We start from the raw sequence: 13,782 nt of genomic DNA on the forward strand, positions 1-13,782 counted from the left end.
CTCAGTCAATTCTCTGGCCCCACTCACAATAGTTCTTATGTACCGACCCCCCCAGAACATGCCTCTCTTTGTACCTGCTTTACAGGAACTTTTGGCCACGCTCGTGGTCAACAACTCATCAGTCCTCCTCTTAGGTGACTTCAACTTTTGGCCGGAGGACCCCAGGGAAGACCAGTTCTCAAAGGACTTCTCGGCCACCCTTCAGTGCCTTAATTTCCTCTCCCATATTCACTCCCCCACCCATATCCAGGGCCATACATTAGACCAAATTTGGTTGGCTAGCTGTACCATCCTTTCCCCTATCGTCTCCCCCTGCATATGGTCCGATCACTTCTTGATCTCCTTTTCTATTGAGCTTGAACCTCCTGTGAAACTCCTGTTACCTAGGAACATATCGGCCCGCAACTGGAATCGGGTCGATCTCAATTCTCTTGGTGCCTCTCTCGCCTCTTCCCCCCTGATCTTGTCAACCTTTGCCTCGATTCTCAAGTTGGCGCTGTGAATCACCGGCTGTCCTCCTCATGTGATCTTGTTGCCCCCCTCAAGAAAGTTAAGGCTTGCCGCCCACACGATGCCCAAAAGTGGTTCACGGAGGAAATTAAAACCCTTAAACTTGATCTTCGGCGCTCTGAACGCCATTGGAGGCGCAACTATTGCCCTCTCTTGCAAGCTAAATATAAGTCTTTTAGTCAGCTACAAGAAGGCCATCCTCTCAGCCAAATCCACCTACTTCTCGGGGAGAATTACCTCCTCAGTCAACAAACCCAAGGAGATCTTCTCCATAATTCGTAATCTAGTCGCTTCCGATAGGGCCAACCCCAACCTCATTCCCTCCCAAACCCTTTGCTCTTCCTTGAACGATTTCTTCCTGGAGAAGATTGTTAAAATCAAATCCAACATCCCTCCAATCTCTGTGTCACCCCCCTCCCCCGCTTTCCCCCCTCCCTCCCACTTCCTTCACAATTCCCCCACATCTCTCTGGATTCTTTTTTTGAGCTTCTCCAGAAGGTTAAGTTGGGTTCTCCGTCTGACTGTGTTCCTGCTCGCATTCTGAGAGAGCTCTTCACTTGCTGCCCCGATCCACCCCTCTCCCTTCTCAATTCATCAATCTCCTCTGGTCTAGTACCTAAATCCTTCAAATCGGCCATAGTTCTCCCTATCCTAAAAAAGCCCGGCTTAGACCCCTCCCTCCCATCCAACTTCAGACCCATTTCCCTTCTCCCGTACCTCGGGAAGATCCTGGAGAGCCATGTCACTACATCCCTCTCCACCTTCATCGAGGAACACCATCTCCTGGCCTCACACCAAGCGGGATTCCGTCCGGCCCATTCCACTGAATCAGTGGTCATGTCCGTTCTCGATGAACTCAAGAGCAAGGCTGACTCTAATCTACCCCAAGCCTTGGTACTCCTTGATCTATCCGCTGCGTTTGACACGGTTGACCACTCCAACCTCCTCGACCGTGTCCTGCCCTCTCTTGGCTCGCCTCTTTTCTCGCCGAACGGACTCAGGCGGTCCATCTTTCCGGCTTCTCTGCCCCTTCCCGCCCAGTCCCCTGCGGGGTCCCCCAGGGCTCTTCCTTGTCCCCCCTCCTCTTCAATCTTTACATTCATCCCCTCATCCTCTCTCTCCTTGATATGGGGGTCTCCGTTTATAATTATGCGGACGACCTCCAGTTGGTATTTGATCTTTCCTCTCCCTCGGACTCCCTTCCCAAATTCCACTCCACCCTTACTTTCATCTCTGAGTGGATTAACTTCAACAAACTCAAACTTAATTTGGACAAGACGGGGCTGGTCCTGACTGGACCTACCACCTCTCCTTGGTCTGCTGCCTTTTGGCCTTCCACTTTTGCCCCCCCCGCCCATACCAGCGGCCTCTGCCAAGACCTTGGGCTTCAAAGTCAGTCGGGACCTCTCCATGCACGCCCAGATTAGCTCAGTTGTCTCCTCTTGTTTCCTCTCCCTCAGGATCATTCGGAAAGTCTCTCGCTTCTTTTCCCCTGAGGCTCTCAAACGCATTATTCTGGCAATGATTCTGTCTCGTGTCGACTACGGGAATAGCCTCTACGTAGGCATCCCTGCCTACGAACTCCGCCGTCTTCAGGCTATCCAGAATCAGGCCGCTCGCCTTGTCTTGCACCTTCCCAAATCCCTCCACATCACGCCTGTGCTAACATCCCTCCACCGGCTCCCTATCCGCCAGAGAGCTCTATTCAAGTTGAGTTGTCTGGCCTTCATGGCCCGTGCCCGCACAGCCCCGGCGTTCATTAACTCCCTCATTTGCCCCTACGCCCCCAACCGTACCCTCCGCTCCTCCAACCAAGCTCTCCTCAGTGTTCCACGCTTTCGCAGATCTAAGACTGGAGGCACTCGATTTTCTGTACTAGCCCCCCCGTTTCTGAAATGGCCTCCCGCTGTCCATCAGATCTATCCCGGTCTACCTTCAATTCCGCAAGGCCCTTAAGACCTTTTTGTTTTCTCAAGCGTTCTCCACCTGATCTCCTCTCAGTAGAATTCCACTCCTCTCAGCCTTCTACTTCAGCGCCAGGAAGCCGCTCGGTCGCAGTGCGCTTTATTAAGTAACTTCAACTTCAACTACAATTCATTTTCATTAGTTTGTGTCATACTCTACAGGCCACCACAGAGCATGCCTCAATTAACACAGCTTCTTAGTGAACAGATGACACGCATCACAACTAATCACGCAAAGATACTACTCATTGGTGATTTCAACTATTGGGCTAATGACCCAGCAGGTGGCTCACACTCAGCAGAACCAACTGACCTCCTTACTGGACTAAACCTCCATCAGCACATCACCTCAGCTACTCACATCAAAGGATATACACTAGACCAGTTGTGGTCATCCAATCTAACGCTGACAGATCCAGATGTTTCCCCTTGCATCTGGTCTGACCATCACCTCATAAAATTCCACATATATAACCTCACGAAACACAAAATACCCCTTCCTAAATCTAGATACGTAAGGAGCTGGAACACTATCGATAAAGACCAATTCATTGAATCCCTGGCCAATTCAATCCCCAGCGACCAACCCTCCATAGACGAAAATGAGGAAACCTTGGCGGACTGGCTCTTAGTAGCAAGCAATAAACATGCCCCGCTAAGGAAAATACAACGAGCACGGCGCCACAAAGCCCAGAAATGGTTCTCCGACAAATTAAAAAAAGCGAAATTGACAGTGCATCAAGCAGAAAGGAAATGGAGAAGTAAATACACACCTGATGACAAAACCAGTTACCTAACTACCCTTAGAACTTATAAAAGGTTGATCTTGACCACAAAGGCTGAATACTTCTCACACAAAATCATCACTTCCAAAAATCAATCAAAAGATATTTTCTCTATAATCAACAACTTATCCAACCCCGATCGAGTCACATCAAAAATCATACCTTCGCAATCCCTATGTGACTCTCTGAACAACTTATTTATTGAGAAAATTAGTATTATAAAAGCTAGCATCCCTATAGGCACAAAGCCCAGCTGCCACAACAAACCCAGAAATGAACAAAAACTAGATCAATTGCCAATTATAAATCATGAGACCCTTTCAGAACTCCTAAACAAAGTAAAATCTGACTCACCCAGAGACTGCTGCCCCCCGTGAATCCTAAAAGAAGCTTTTACGGCCTGCCCAGAACCAGCCATGACCCTCCTTAACAAATCGTTAATCCAGGGCTATGTTCCGGAGGCCTTCAAAGAGGCGTCGGTCATCCCCTCCTGAAGAAACAAGGAGAAGATCCAGTGACTCTCTCCAACTACTGTCCCATCTCACCGCTCCCCTATCTAGCCAAAATACTTGAAGCCCACGTAGCAAAATGCCTCTCCACATTTCTTGAACAATCAGACTACTTGGACCCTCACCAAGTAGGCTTCCGCCCAGCCCATTCCACCGAATCAGTGGTATTGGCTGTTCTGGACTCCCTGAGACAGGAAGCAGATGGAGGCACCCCCCAGGCGCTGGTACTGTTGGATCTCTCTGCCGCGTTTGACACGGTCGACCATAACATCCTGATCGACTGTGTCAGAGATGCAGGAATCATAGGCCCGGCCCTGGAATGGATTAACTCTTTTCTCACCAACCGTTATCATGTCCGCCTGGGAAACTTTACAACCCCTAAGATTAAGAACACATGTGGCGTCCCCCAGGGCTCGTCTCTCTCCCCACATCTGTTCAATCTATACCTCCCCCCCTAGTTCATGCACTAAAAGAAAGGAAAGTCCAAACCTTTAACTATGCAGATGACTTCCAACTAATACTACCAATCAACTACTCCCCTGAGACCATCCGGAATTTCCAGGAAACAATGCTGTTCATCCGCAACTGAATGAACAGCAACCACCGCAAATTAAACCCGGATAAAACGGAAGTGATCCTCACAGGAGGCGCACAGAACCCATGGAGCTCTATCTTCTGGCCCAAAGGAACTTGGTCAGCCACCCACCCCCTCAGCATCTGCCAAAACCTTAGGAATCATAATTAATAAAGAACTCACCCTGAAAAATCAAATCGGTTCTGTAATCTCCACTTGCTGTTTTCAACTCTGGAAAATAAGAAAAATCTGTAGATTCCTCACCCAGAAAGCAAAAACACAGGCGGTGATCGCTATGGTATTATCACACATTGATTACGCCAACTCTATCTACCTTGGCAACCTGGCCTATCTTACCCACAGCCTCCAAATGGTTCAAAACCAGGCGGCTAGACTGATCTATCAAGAAAACAAGCGTCAACATATTACCCCCCTACTCAAGAAACTACACTGACTCCCAGTGGCCCAGAGATGCGCGTTCAAGGTAGGCTGCATGATATTCAAATCCCTAAACAGCAAGAGCCCAAAATTCATCAACAGCAAGATCAACAGATATGTTCCCACCCGTAATCTACGCTCCGCCCACATGCACCTTTTGAATGCTCAAACGCACTGGAGGGGTTAGGTTCGCCGTCCTAGGCCCAAAATTCTGGAACTCTCTGCCTCTGGAGATCAGATCCTGCCCAAATCTCATGAGTTTCCGTAAACTGCTAAAAACTTGGCTATTCGAACAGGCATACTATTAACGTCTTGACACCTTGACCCAGTCCCCTCAGAGAAGCGCCAAGAAACCAACCTGGTGTACGCGCGCTATACAAGAAATCTTTAACATAACATATACTCAAAAACACGAGTTTAAGGAGAACGTGAATGTGCTCATTATTCAAGTACATGTATGTGTACCGTGTGATGGTCTGGTAAGTAAACAGTCTTACTGTAGCATTGCTCATGCAGTCTAGTGAAACCAAGTATAGGTACCTGAATCAAGCGATGCTAAGGTAGTTGTTCTTCAAAATAGTTAGAATCCCAATATGTTGAACACGTCTGAGAGGTATCCCTAAAGCAAGGTTTAGACGGGTATATTAATGAATAAAGGCGTGTACCTCTTGCTGTCTGTAACTGTGACTATGCCCATTATCTAAGATACTATGTGTTGATATTGCATCGTCTAGACATATAAATGTGTCATGCGCGTAATCTCTATATGGGTAAAAGACTGATCATTGTTCTATACTAGTTGTAACAATACAAATATACCAAGTGTACCTAATGATGCAGATGATTTACATGTGCTCTAATAAATGAGCCGCTATCAATCGTAGTACTGTGAAAAATGGATAATCACGTACCTCACTCAGACCTATCCAAATCCCGTGGGGGACACTGCTGTATGCTCGGTGCTCTTACGTTCCGATGTCCTAGCAGCTCTAAGAAAATACAACAAATGGGGACCTGTATTGTCAAGCTCTATGAGGGAAAGCATGTGCATCTGGTATAACGAGGCTGATGCTGAATATAGGAAAAAAAACCTTACGTACATCGTTAGTATGCCGAATCAAGGATTCCACCCAAAGCCTCCACGGAATAAAGTAGAAGTTCTTCCTGCGAGTTAGCGCGGAAGACTACAATACGATTCTAAAGTAGTGGCAATGCTAAAAATAAAGGAAGGACGATGACGAAAGTCGTCTTATGTTATTCAGAGATGGGGAGAAGCAATTCATTGAAATCATGTATGTGCTTCAGATTGAAATGGAATATTACGCTAAATGTGTGTCTAGTTGGAATAGTAAATAAATCAAACTATGAACGCGATCAACTCGTAAATTAACAAGAAGACAGAATCCCTTATCCAATCCTGCAGATATGTCTGCTATGTGTGAAGGGAAATGTAGTGGCCTGAGGAGACTGATTGTGATGTCATAATTCTAGGGATAAGTTAAAACACTATAATTATATGCCTAAGGCTAACAGGTCTAACAGTTATTTTCTATTTGGCCCTGGTAGGACCTTGGTCAGAACTCTCATTACACTGAAACTTACAAGGTAAGATAAAATCATGTCAAATCCCCTCAATCACACCAAGATCTAGGTGACCCAGATACTCACAGCATTTGGACAGCACATAGACCCAACCTCTTACACAACCCACTAACTACCACACACCATGAAACTACTGAAATCACATTCCAACTCATGCTTAATAATACTCTCACGCTCCAATACTCCTTGTTATAGACATCACAGACTGTATTAGCTTTCACAAGCTTGAGTCTCTCTTCATCAGAGAAAGATAGTTTACCAACACGTTCTTGCCGTCTTAGATGTACTTATTCCCACAGGCTACAGCATTCATTGTGGGAATAATGCACCTAAGGAAGGATAAGGCCACATTGTCATCCATAAGTCCTCCTAGGCCTGCACCCTGGGCAAGCAAGTAACACTGAACCCCATGGTGCTGCCGACATGCCATTTCCCATTCTCTGAAGCTCAAACCACCACCTTCATTCTCATCTACAGGTATCCCAGGCAGAACATGGACTTCACTGATGAATTCTCTCAACAACGTTCATCTGACATACCCACAACACCCTCTTTAAGTTAAGTTTCTAGATTTATAAAACACAGCTCATCACCCATGAGGGTATCCTGGTGCTGTCCATGGGCACGGGGAGATGAAGTGATTTGCCCAGAATCACAGGATGTTGTGCAGATGCTGAGATGACTTGGTGACGATTTGGTGACTTCAAAATCACAGAAAATAAAACTGAGAAACAGACATCCTCTTCCACCTCATTGATACATTTAATGGGGAAACGCCCGTTGCATCACAAGTGTTAAAACGCATGCTATTACCCGCTATGCTGTTGCAATGCGAAAGGTGTGTAGCAAGGGGTAGAAGGTGTTGGATTTAACTCCAACACCTTCCCTACTGTTGCACACACTGAAGATGGAATAGTAATGTAAACTATTCCAACTTCCAGTGCACATCCGACAGCAAGTCGGGCTAAAGATTTTAGTTGCAACGGCATGAGGGGTAATGGCATGAGTTGTAACGTCATACAAGCCATTCAATGTGGTACAGCATGGACACAACCAACACACTTCAAAGGCCACATCCTCAACCTTGTCTTCTAAATATCACTAACAATCCATTGTAAACCTCATAGACCCCTGCACTGGACCGACTAGTTTGACATCCCTGTCTCTCTACTTAACATCATACCAAGCCAATGTCAGCCCAAAGGAGATCAAACATTTAGATCCTTCAATGACTTCTCCATAGATAACCTAATGCTGTAACTTCACTCTAACCCTATCAACTCCACGTCTAATGCCTTCACCCTATAAGCAACGTCAACACTTTTTGGAACCTTATGTGAACATTCACACCCCAATTAAAACATGTGAGAGTAAGTCAAAGTCTTCAGTACCCTGGTACTATAAAAACCTTGCTGATAATAAACGTTCCATCCACAGATAGGAAAGAAAATAGAAGAAACCTAGAACTCCTAATGACCTACTAACATTGAGACCCCTCAGTGCAACATGAAGACAGCTCATTCATCAGATAAAGCAAAGCACTATACCAAAACTGTCAGTGAAACCATCAATAAAAGCAGATGATTTTTAATCCGATAAAGCACAGCATCAGCCCCCTGCAAGACCCACCTATTGCTAACTCTGCAGAAAAGTGTAATGCATGTACCTTCCTCAGTAAAAAAAACAATATGGAAGATCCGATAGCACATTGACAACACAAAGTCTGCACAATCTATTATGCTCACTCCTTACCATAGAATCCCTCAAAGGTCAGCCTTCAAAGCCCTATCTCTTGCAGATCTTGCTGACATACTCAACTTCCTCAAACCTACTTCTAATTAAGATGATGTTTCAACCTCGTCCTTCATCAAAGTTTTCTCTGGGGATGCTCTCTCACTCCCTACTCACCTTTGACAATGCCTCCCTCACTCAAGGCATCTTTCCAAAAGCTCAGAAGACAGGCCAAATACCTCCCACTCCCAAATGAACCTACAGTAGACTCTACTCAACCATCTTATCACTTTTTAACCATTCATCTACAAAATCATTAAAAAAGCATTCAATCCATGAACACATCAATACTAACCATCTTTTGCACAATTACTAATGTGGGTTTAGGTCATGCTACAGCTCGTAGACCACTACCTTGCACCACATCCTCTTGAACATAGATGCAGTTGACCCTTGCCTCCTGATATTGATAGACCTCTCAACTCCCATAAAAAAAGACCAACATCCTACACTCGAACGATCTAGAGTCTTGAATGGGATTGGCAGGCAATCTCCTTCATTGGTTCTTCTTCTACGTTTCCAAACCACACCAGTTTGTTCACATGTGTCCCTGCAGGTCCACCCGCAGAACCTTCAAGGATCCATGCTTTACCCTGTCAACTTCAACTTCTACATGGAGCCACTTGGTACTCTGCTTAGAGAAAACAGCATCACTATTGATCATTATACCAATGATATTTAACTCCACTTGACAGTCTCCTCTGCATCAGACTCTCAGTGCCTTAAACACTGCTTGAACATAATCCAGTCGTAGATGTCCAGTGCCAACCTCAATCCAACTAAGACAACATTCCTGTTATTTGCCAGCAACAGAACTCAAGACAGGTTATACCTGACTCAATGACATGACCCTTGATGGCTACAAACCCAAATGTACACTGGGAGTCAAGCCCCCAAGATTGACCCTGGGCACCAAACTCGCCCTCAAGAAAAACATTGCCAAAAATCACAAACAATCTGGTATGAGCTCTCTCTTTTAAAGTGAGTGACATCATAAATGCTGTAGAAGCTCTTGTATACTTACTCCATGGGCTCCCAAACTCCACCATGGCACCCCTAAAGGGCATCTTACAAGCTGTAGTACATCTCATACAGGGCCTGAAGAAATATGATCACATCACCTCCATCCTGATGGAACTCAGTTGACGCTCCTAGCCAGGCTGCACCATGTTCCAAACAAGCTGAACCATTTACAAAGGCATCAACCCTTCTGTTTATTTTGCAGGCAAGCTCACTATCGCTGGTATTTCTTAGCACAGCCAAGACATCAACTTTTTTCTGTTTTGACTAATAAGTGCAAATAAAGAGAAAACAAAGCACCAGGCCATTCCTTCTATGCACCAGGAATCTGGAATAGGATCCCTGCATCCATTGATCAGGACTGCCCAAATGCTACTCAAATTTGGGAAAGAGTTGAAAATTACCCTCTTTAAAAACAATATATAACAATCCATTAACGACCTACAACTCAGCTACATGTTCTATCATTTGTTGAGTTAAAGCTTGTCTTTGACCTTGTACAGTGCTCTTCTGCCTTTTGAATTATACCAGTACCATATATAGATATAAATATACGCTTATGATATGTCCAGAGGAAGAGGGCAATAATCAAGATTGTCAGTCCACTTGATGGCCGTCTGTTGGTCCTTTCATTGCTATTATTACATGTGCTGTTTATTAATTTCACTGGTACTTCTCAGCAAAAAATAGTTAGTATGCTGTAACAGAGGCTCAGGGCCCAATTTAGAGTTCAATGTGCAGGGTAGTCTTCTACAAATTGAGTAGTACCCTGTGCACCATCCTCTGGGTCAGTCTGCTCTATTATGAGTCTGGCAGACTGTCATCTTTCCGGCTGGAGTGCCCCCGCTGGCTCTGCTGTCAAAAAGCTTACTCTGATGTGTGATTCCTAGTACAGGATAGTTTTTGATCCCATCTGATGGGGCTTGCCTGGATGGCAAAAGACAGAACCCCAGGGCTTGTGATTTGGAGACATTTACACGAAAGCCCAAAGCAGAGGAAAATTGCTCTAGTTACGCAAGAAAAGCTGGGATGGATGTCTCAGGGGTCTCGAGCATAGCTATAATATCATCCAAGTACAGGCTAATAGTATGTCTTTCCTCTCCAAAAAGAACCCCATTAATCTGATGGTTTCCCCTGATCCCCTGAGCCAGTGGCGCCGTATAGAGGGTGAACAGGAGCGGTGAAAGCGGGCACCCCTGCCGCGTACCCCTAGCTATCGGGAATGGATCAGACTTGTAGCTGTTCACACAAACAGTGGCCGAGGGGTGGCTATACCCGCTAAGCACCCATTTACGGATGTAATTGCCTATCCCAAAACACCCCGAGGTGGTCTCTAAAAAGGGACAACGTACTCTGTCAGATGTTTTCTCAGTTTCGACAGATAGCACCACACGCTCTACTGGTTGGCGATGCGCTTTGTCGAGAAGGTGGAGCATCATCCTGATATTGTTGCCGCATTGCCTTGTAGCCACGAATCCAGCCTGGTCTGGTTCGATTAGCCCGGGTATCAACGTGCCGAACCTAGTCGGCAAAATCCCCGTAAAGATTTTGAGGTCAATGATTAGTAGGGAGATAGGTCTGAACAAGGCGCAGAACTTACCATCCTTCCCTGGTTTGGGTAGGACCACCACTGATGCCATCAGCATCGTTGGAGGCATTTCACAGGTGTCTCCAATCTCGTTGTATCATCATGTTAATATTGGGCCAGGACTGTACAGAAGGTTTTATAAAAAATAGCTGTGAACCCATCTGGGCCAGGCAATTTGAGGAGCTTGAGCCTTGCAAAGGCTGAAATTACCACCTTGAATCAAATCGGGCTATCTAATAATTCAGCATGAGAAAGTGACAACAGTGAGTGTGTTAAACCCTGATAGTATGCAAGAGGGTTCTGCTTTGGTATCTGCCGGGCAGAGTAGAGCTGGGCATAAAAATCCCTGAATGCGCGGGGATGTCCTCCTCCCAGGAACGTTCAGAGCCCCCCTCATCTATATTCAGTAGGACACTCACTGCCTGACACTGTGGGCGGAGTTTGTGCGCTAGCAAGCGATTACATTTGTCTCCGCCTGTGTAGAACATATGTTTGAGCCTGATAACCACGTATCCTGCTTGATCCAAGTCTAAGCTGGCAAGATGTGCTTGTACATTCTTTAATGGCCTCCATACCCTCGGGCGCCAGTTCTTTTATGAATCCCCTCTAATTCAGAGACCTGGCGTGAGAGCTCCTCACGCTTCTCTTTGCGTATCCTATTGTCAGCGGCAGATGTGGCTAATAGGTCATCCCTGGCTGCCAACTTGAGTGTTTCCCACAAGGACACTATGGATGCTTTAGGGGGTGTTATTAACAACTAAGTAGTCCTGTAGTGTCTTGGAAAGATGAGTTATAACTTCAGGGTGGTGAAGGACCATATCCCTAAGCCTCAACAAGAAAGGAGGGCGAGTGATAGGGGGAGACATCAAGGTCATGGCACTGCATGCTGAGGTATTCTGCGGCTGTGTGTCTGCAGAAGGGGCCTCTATTTCTAAAAGCTTACACGCTCCAGAGGGAGACCTAAATTGTCTCAGTTCTCCCTAAAAAGTGGAAAATCAATCTGAAGGAGTGGCCCCAAGAGTACTTGATACAGTCATCTCTGAGATGGGATGTGACAGGGGGAAAAGATTTGCGTTTGACCAGGGTAGAGGCCGCCAGGTCTTGGTATAATGTGGGCCGCAAGCCCTCGTAGGCCTGATCTGCGCGCAGCCGAGCCTCATTGACTATCTGCTCCTTCAATTGAAAATCATGGAATCAAGTCAGGATATCCGCCGGGGGAGCCGGGGCCGCCTGTCTGGGTCCCACTCTGTGTGTGTGCGATTCAGCTTGATAGGGAACTCAGGGGATTCCCCCAAGATGAAGTGGAAGAGGCCCACCACAAGCGCCTCTATATTGTAGTCTCTCTCGCCCTGAGCTATGCTGCGGGTACGGATGTTGTTCCAGCGCAACCGGTTCTCCAGATCCTCAGAGTGGGCCTGGAGGTCCAAATTCTGCTCCTGTAGCTTGAGGACTTCTTGCTGGAGGTGCTCAATTTTCTCGTTGCGGCCTGCTTCATGCTCCTCAATCACATTGATTTGCTCTCCGAAGTAGTCCACATCTTTTCGGATCTCCCTCATATCAGCTGAGAGCTCTTTCTTCATGGTGAATAAGTCCTCACGGAGCGAGAAGAACAGCGACTCCATGAAGGATTGGCTAAGTGGTCCCTCGGGGCCTTCACTGTCCCCGGCCTCTTTCGCGTGCCTCACCAGGGGAGGACCCTCCGCTTGTTGAGCAACAGGTTTACGGTAAAGTTCTTTGACTGACCTGTCTTTTTTGACTTTGGATGTCGCCATTTTGAAGACAATGTAAGGCCCAGCATGGTGCGTGACCGCCTGGGCCCGGAGTGACAGAGTCCGCTGTTCTAGTTTCCCTCCATCGAGGCTCACGGACCAGCGGACCACCCCTGCATCACGGGGCCGCCTCGGCTGGTGACCCCCCTTCTCCAGGTGGACCACCCGACCCGCTCTCTTGGGGATGGGTTCTGCTTGAGTCAGGTATGGGGACCAAGCCTTGTCTTATAAGGTGTAGGCCACAAAGGTGCTGACTCTGCATTGCTGAAGGCATCCACGTAGGCCCTGGAAGCCACGGGGGCCCCTATCTGCTATGTCCTCAGGTCCCAGCACCCACTCTGCCTCCTGGGCACCTCAGCCATGTCGGCCCGACCAGCTCACCCAGGCCACAAGTCTACGACCAGTTCGCGCTGTTGGGGGCCTCTTTGCCCCAGTGTTTGAGCAGGTCCGCACCTTCCCCGTAGTGGGAAAACAGCTGGTAGCAAATGCGGCCGGGCGGGGGCGACCTCTGACCACCCCCTCTGTAAGCCACCAGGGTGGATCACTGCAGCTCTGGGGCACGATCCACACTGCCCAGATAGCTCACCAGGCTCCCTTCTGCAGGCGCAGGTCTCTGCTCCTCCCTCTGTGCTCCCTCATGAGGAGAGGCCCAGTCAGGCCCACCAAGCCCGTGCAGCCCTTCAGCAGTTGGTGCTGCACGGCTATGACGTGTATGCGAGTATCTCACAGTCAATTAAGAATGTCCTCTCTCGCTGTGCATGCGAGCATCATATAATCAATTTAGAATGTCCTCTATTCCAACCGTTCCCTTAATACGACGGTCTCCTCGGGTCAGCCTCCTCCGGCCCGAATGCAGGTCAGGAGCCAACCGCTTACTTAGTAGGGACATTCTAAATTGATTATATGAGGCTCGCATACATGGTGAGAGAAGACTTTCTTAATTGACTGTGAGATACCTGCATACATGGCGATAGCTGGTGTGGAGGGATTGCATTGGATAAATAAGCCATTAGGCACCTAGCATGGAAGCCCAGAGTTTAGAATCTTAGCAGTTAATCATATTAGAATTAAAAAGACTGATTGCCTGCAAAAAATCATACACGGTTGAGGAGGTACTGTCGGGCACTGAATAGCCATTTTACAGCCCTGAGGAAGTCGCAAGGGTTACATTCCCACTGCAACGAAACGCGTTGGCAATTGGCTAAAAGAAAATAAAGAACATGAAGAGGAAC

The sequence above is a fragment of the Lissotriton helveticus genome, chromosome 6 (genome assembly GCF_964261635.1).
Source record: "Lissotriton helveticus chromosome 6, aLisHel1.1, whole genome shotgun sequence".
Taxonomy (NCBI): Eukaryota; Metazoa; Chordata; class Amphibia; order Caudata; family Salamandridae; genus Lissotriton; species Lissotriton helveticus.